Genomic DNA, 7,422 nt, shown 5'->3' with positions numbered 1-7,422 from the left:
ATATGTGTTGTCTCTTCTGTCTATGAGCAACATTGAGGGATTGTACTGAGAGCTGGATAGCTTGTGAGCTAAAGCTTTGTGTAATCCGAACATATTTCCACTTGTATGATAATACAAATAGCGGGGTTTTTAGCTGAGGCTTTCCCCAAAGTATTCTTCTGTGTTCATGTGTGATTGATTTCTCATTCTTTGTTATATGTGTTCTATTTGATCTTGCTCAGAATCAATTAAGCTTCCGCAAGTTTGTTTGTAGAAGTAGATCAAGTATTTTGCTTTAGTTACATTGCAAACAATGTAAACTTTGAAACGGGAACTATAAATTGAAAACGGGAACTTTGGCCAAAAAACCCCGAAAAAACATCAAAAGCAGTGCTAAAAACGAAAAGTGTGTATACCAGAATGATGATTTTATTTTTTAGGGGTCAATTTTGAACATGTTTTAAAAATGGCAGTGACTACGAAATTTACTACGAAATTTTCGTGCAAAATATAGCTTCAAAACGAAAAAGTGATGATACTAGAACGATGATTTTTTTTTTAGGGTCAATTTTCAAACTTTTTAAAAAATGCTAGTAAAACCAATTTTTTATGTGCCAAACAAAGTTTTTTATGAGGAAAAAAACACATTAATGTTTTTGGTAGAATATCATTTTTCTTTCTTAAGTATAAATTCAACATGTTTTCAACCATTACATGCCATGGTTATTTCACCTAAACATAGATGGACAAATTTATCATATCACATCAAGCACATTTTCCTGATTATCCTTATTTTAATTTTGAGCATGACAAATTCATAGGAGGCCAGGATTTCGCCAAAAAGAGGAACTGGAGTCAGATTACAGTGAATCTCCTCTAATGACCCTCGCTAAACTGATCACCCTCTCCATAAAATATGTTCACAAAAAGTTCACAAGGAATCCCAGAAGCAAGTTTCATTTGTTCTAAAGCAACTCAGTTACACCTCAAGAACCTTGTTACTCCCTCATAAATGTGTTCCCGAGAAATGAAGGTAGCATAACTTCATTTGCTACCTTCATGGTATTTTGTGTTTGTCTTATTTTGTTGCAGGTGACTCATGAGGAGCACATGGACGCTAATACCACAATGGGAAACACAACCAAAATGAGCAAACTAAGTTTGGACCTCCATTAACATCAATTACCACTGAGAAAGGATTACATTTATAAAATTCACTATGAATATCTTAACAACAGCATAAAAACATCTCCCTTGGAAACAATTCTAAAAAGTCAATTAGGGCAAGAATTTACACCCAATATAAGGAGACACCCCTATTAATATGGTTATTCAATGCGTTGCTTCACCCACTATTATCAATTAGATGTTACCCATCCTCATATCTAAATAAAAGAAAAGGGAGAAATAAAATAAATGAAAAGCACCCTAATGGGGGAAGTAACGAGGGATATAAAAACCTTTTATGGGGCTATGAACATATAGTTGGTAGTAAATGCTTATTATTTCATTGTGGTGATTACGTTGTAGACATAGAAACTCATTAATATTGGAAGAATACTTTTAGAAATCCTTGAGTCATATTTAAGGAGTCTATTACCTCGAGATCTATACAAACCCATTGGATCAAAAACCAAACCTAAAGTGAAAGTAACAAAATTTATTTTTTTTAAAGTAAATGACCTTTATGGATAAATTAATATAATAAAGAAGTATGTCTTAATACTCGATAAAAAGCTTTCAATGTTAAACAAATATATCTAATCTCTTGTGAATTCCTAATAAAATTAACTAAAAATATATTATTGTACCATAACTATAACCTTATTGTTAAAGAATTTCAAATATTTTAGACTTATCTATTGTCTTTCCATGAATTCACTAGAAAGCACACTTGGATTTTTCTTTTAAAAACTACTCCTATTTCCATTCCTTTATGCTTAACATGGTCATTTTAAAAGTCTTCTTAATCAAGGTGAAAACCATAATCTCAATCAATTTTCATGTAAATATCTTAGATAAAGATGAATTGACTAGAAAACACACTTGAATTTTTCTTTTAAAAACTACTCCTATTTCCATTCCCTTATACTTAATCATTTTAAAAATCTTCTTAATCAAGGTAAAAACCTAATCTCGATCAATTTTCATCTAAATATCTTAGACACGGATAACACCAAACTTAACGGCCCCTTGTTTGAATGATAATGAACTAAAATAACACTCATGATAGACCATATGAAACCCCGAACTTTCTATATTATCTCCACCATATTAACTTAAATCTTGAGCTCATAATTTTATCAATTTTACCTCCAACTAATGTCTAATGTCTAATATTATTAGATAGGGACAATGAATTTTAGTTACAACTTACATTGAAAGTCCATGTAACCCCATGGGGACACTTAATATATTTTAAGACAAAAAAAATCACCGAGAATATGTGTCGGCTTATATATTGGTCTTGAAAATGCCTGAGGGATATAAAACACGTACCTCATTGATAAATTAGAGAAGATCAACTCGGGACATTCTTCAAAACAAAAAAAAATCACCACCTGAGACACGTTATACATCTGGAAACAGAAATCGAGTAATTATGGACGCGCAGTGGCAGGTATTAGTTAGCTCTTCGACAATTGCGGCAGTACTCTTCGCAATAGCGTTACTCATCTACTTAATCAAAGAAGTTTGTCGTGATCTTTTTTCGCTGCCTTGGAGGATCGTCTTCATCCATGAATTGAACGATGATGACCGACAAAGTCTCGGCCTCTCTGATGAATAAATATCCGCACTGCAAACAATCTACTTATAAAGTGAAGTCTTTCAACTTTAAAGGGGATTTGAAGGCAGTGCCAGAGGATAGAGATATGACAGTGTTAGGATCAAATAAAGATTATATCTGTCGGAGGGATTTGCTATTGTACGGGTTTTGGGGGCCAATATCATTTTTATTTGCTGCTGAGTCTGGGAGAGCTCTTGATACAGATAAAATATTTGAAGAGCCAGAATATGGTTTACAGGTTGATGAGATAAATGGTTACACATTTTCTTATCCTCTGAATGTACCCAAGTGACAATACAAATTGAAGTGGATCAAGTCTAGAAAGCCAGACCGATATTCTTCAGTTGCGCCCTTATCTGCCGATGCCGGCAGCGCATTGTTTCCGAACGTCGAGACATCAAAGACAACCTCGTTATTTCTGTTTTGATAGGTCCTCCAAACTATCACTTTCTGACTTCAAAGGACAAGAACACATGGGATGCAAAAGATGTCACCGATTCTGTTACAATAACACCCAAGGTGACCCCAGTTCAATTCCCAGCAGTGCTATCACCACAGATCTTTCGCAGGGCTAGAATTTCTCCGCTTAATATCATATTGGATGCCCAATAAGCACTGTTTGGGGTGATTTGTAGCATATGGGGTGATTCTGAGAATTGTCGGGTGGTGGGGTGATTCTCAGAATCGGTGGCGGGGTGATTCTGAGAATCGCCCCACCACCCAGCGATTCTCATAATCGCCCCAAACAGTGCTTACTGGGCATCCAATACTATATATATATGTATATGTGGGGTTTATGAATAAATAAAAATCATGGTTGTGTGTGAATAATATTGTTTAAAGAAATTCGTTATAAAACTACAAAGAAGAAAGATGAGGTTTTACAACCAACTAAATTGAGACCTCCTTTTCTAAACAGTCAAAATAAAGTAGGAATAGTATAGACAGGTCGAAACCCTCTTCCTTTCCAGTATAAAAGAAAAGGAATTTATCAGTCTTGAAAGAAACATTATATATAGAGTTCGATAAATGTCTTCACCAAGAGTCATATCCACTGTAAACAAGACTTAGACAAGTAAACATTTACTGTCAAAAAATGCAGCTAAATATCATGAAGTTAAAGAAAATGAAACTTACGCTTGGGAATATATACATATCGCATAAACTCTAGGTCCAAATGTCTAATGGCTGTGAGAGAAAACTAACCAATTTGTCTAAAAGAAACGAGTTTATAACGAGAGCCACAACAGTGGTAGATAAAAGAAATGAGTTTATAACAAGAGCCACAACAGTGGTGGATGGAAGTCCGTGACAAGAACGGAAAGGACCATCTACCTTTGACTTTGCTTTGCTGCTTACTTAGGTATACTCTTTCACATTTTCTTGATCTGCACTTGAAACTGGATCCAAGATCAGTCAAGCTTTATTCAAGACAAAAAGCTCTTTTTAGGATAGAGAAGTAAAAACTATATTTGAGATCTCTCTTTTACAAATTTGCAATGGAAATTCTTGATTAATGTCCCAAAAAAGTCATACATATGCGTGTACCAATATAAATATGTTAGAAAAGAAAAAACTATTGTAATTAAATAAATAAATTTAACAATATCATGTATAAACACTAAATAAACATGGATAGAACAGGCCAACTAAGTACAAAAATCGAGACATGGATAAAACAGACTAACTACGTACAAAAATCGAGACAATGAATCTCGATAATACAATATATATCATCAATTGACTAACTATGAACAAAAATCAAGACAATGAATCTTGATAATACAATATATATCATCAAGTTCATGTCAAATAGATAGTACATTCATTTGTGAATAATCATGTTCCTCTTAAAATAGATATACTATTTAGTTTCTTAAGATAGATATACTATTTACTTTCTATTTGTACCTATATAGTTTCTTTCTTACATAGAGATACACATAATTATATGAAGACACAAAAAGAGAGATAGATATTTACGTTGTTACAATAGATATAAAAAAAAAAATAAGACAAATTACATTAGCCCTGTGATGTGAACTTTTTATGAAAATAAGGCACAACACATTCATATTATCATTGCAAGAAATTGAAGAGGTTGAAAAACAAATCTAAAATAGCATCTATGCTCAACAATATGTCGGTTGAGCCCTATGATGTGAACTGCTTGTTTGTTGTCAATGCCCTGTAAAAGAGTTGGATTAAAGATGTTTTAGAACTTCATTTCCAAAAAGGCAAAAAATTTATTGTAATTTTTTACTTCATTAAATAGATCGTATTTTTTCAACATTAAATGGATTGGATTTTGTCAACATTGTTAGCAAAATGTACGCCATGAAATCAAATGAAAAACGCACCAATCGATGTACAGTTGAATCAAATTGGTTTTCAATAAGTTTGTTTTGAGTATGTGAGGTTTCTATTATCTTATTAATTCAAGTGGAAGAGATATTTCTTACATATCATTAGATTACGAAGTGACATTGGACATAATTAAGCTTTGGGCCATACCCTTTCAGAAACAACAACCCAAACTAAATGATTAGTTATAAAGAATTAGAAATTTCACAAATATAGTAAACCAATATTAAGTGTGATTTATGGCCTTAAATGAGTTTTGGAGGGTAAACTTTGAAATGCCACATAATTGAAATTAGAGGTCAATAGAGTGTGTGAGGTCCAATTATTGGATAGAGTTCTTGAGAAAATGCTCCTATAACATTAGAGTTAAACATGAGGCATCTCAAGTCAAGTGCCTAATGGTTAAGAGCATGTGTTTCCTCCTAAGAGGTCATAGGTTCAAAAACCAGAAGGGGTTAGAGTAGGTATGCCTTCGTAGACAATAATCAAATCGTTGCGTGGAAGTGGGTCTCTTATCCCACAAACAAGGGGGTTTCATACACCAATTTTGGTGTCTGGCTTGGCTATGACCTTAAAATTGGATAATAATAATTATTAGGATATAGATTGTTAGAAATTCATAATCTATAAAGGTGAAAGCATGGAGTTGGGTTACACTTTTTGGCAAGAGATGGCGCGTTTGGGTTGGTTGCTCAATTGATCCCTTTTTAAGCGCTCGATCGAGTTGTTTGAGCACTTAAACAATGTAACCCAATGTTATTTAGGAGCTCGATTTAGCCATGTCTTTGCGGCAGTCAAATGAAGGAGATTGGGTTTTGGATTTATTTTCTGGCTCAGGTAAGTTTTATTATATGGAATTGAATTTCAATATGTTATTTATTAATTTATATGTCATTGTACCAATTTATTTCAATATTTCTTTTGTGCTTGATAATTAGGTACAACACTAGCATGTTGCCTTCAAAAAGGAAGAAATTGCATTGCAATTGAAAAAGATCCAATATAATGCAATTTCATTCAGCAAAGAATTAATGCTCTTCAATTTCTTCCAGATGCAATGCAAGAAATTGGGTTGAAGAAAGGGGACTTTAGTGAATCACGTGTGGCAAAAAAGGCAAAGGAACCCCAACCACCATTACATGGAATGTTTGGAAAGACATACATTGGGAGATTCGCAGACATCAAAGATCCATTAGAAGAGGAAAATAAGCAAAAGGAAGCAGAAAATATTATGGAAGAAGACAATGATAAAAACCTAGAGGACGAAGAGTTTGGATTACGTGACATTGTTGATTAAATTTAAGTTATGCTTGGAAATCAAGCTTCGCAATGTTTTGACTTTGACATTTTATGAGAAGAATAAACACTCAATTAAGGTTGTTATGCGTTCAATATTTCTAAGATATGATTTTCGCATTAATTTTTAAGTTAATCATTATTTTTTGAAAAAAAAAAAGTGATTATTATTATTTTTTTGACATGAAATTCATTAAAAAATATATTATTTAACCATTTTTAGTTAAAATTTTCGTATAAAAATTGTTATTTTGTCATGTCAATTCTAGCAAAAATTATCAAAACGTGTAGTTTTTTAGTTATATTTATGTTAAAAATGGTTATTTTTATGTCCATTGTTAAAAAATATTGTTTTTTAGAAACAATTATTTCATGTGGATGGAAAAATTAATTAAGGATGTATAAATATGTAGAATATCGAAAATTCAAAATATCGACCTTCTAATTTAAAAATGCAAAACAATAAAAACCTCACTACAAAAAAATTAAAATAAAAATAAAAAATAAGAAAATATGAAGAAAATGACCACTTCAAAAATTATTAAATTTAAAAAATAATTATTTACATTTCATACATTAGAAAATTTAAAGTCAAAAAATAGGTCTTTTAAAAAAAGGGTCTGATGCAGAATACCCACTTTTTTAAATTAGCATGAAAATCACTACCATTCTAAAATGTAATGTACATAAAAAAATTGAAGTGCCAAAAACTATGCTCTAAAAAAAGCATGCGTGTTCTGCATCACCCCTTTTCAAAATCAGGTCACTTTTTTGCTATCTCTACGAAACAAGTAACAGTATCAGTTCCCGTTTCAAAGTTTACATTGTTTGCATTATCAAGTGATATACGGTGAAATTTCTACATTTATGAGATCTAATCAAAGACTCGACTTGGAACTTGGGACCTTGTTTCATTTTTTAATGAGCTTGACACAAGACAAGGAACTCTACTCAGATTTCTTGTTTCTTTTTTTAACGAGGTTGACACAAGACTA

The 7,422-nt window shown here is 32.2% G+C and overlaps 1 pseudogene; it reads left to right on the top strand.

The window, feature by feature from the left end:
• Window positions 1–2,732: 2,732 nt before the first annotated feature.
• Window positions 2,733–3,379, top strand: LOC149184481 (psbP domain-containing protein 5, chloroplastic-like; annotated as a pseudogene).
• Window positions 3,380–7,422: the final 4,043 nt, after the last annotated feature.

Source organism: Pinus tabuliformis, chromosome 3_2 (genome assembly GCF_031772625.1).
Source record: "Pinus tabuliformis cultivar Carrire ecotype Pingquan chromosome 3_2, CPIR1, whole genome shotgun sequence".
NCBI lineage: Eukaryota > Viridiplantae > Streptophyta > Pinopsida > Pinales > Pinaceae > Pinus > Pinus tabuliformis.
The sequence above is the reverse complement of the archived record's forward strand: the minus strand, read 5'-3'. Positions and strand labels throughout refer to the sequence as shown.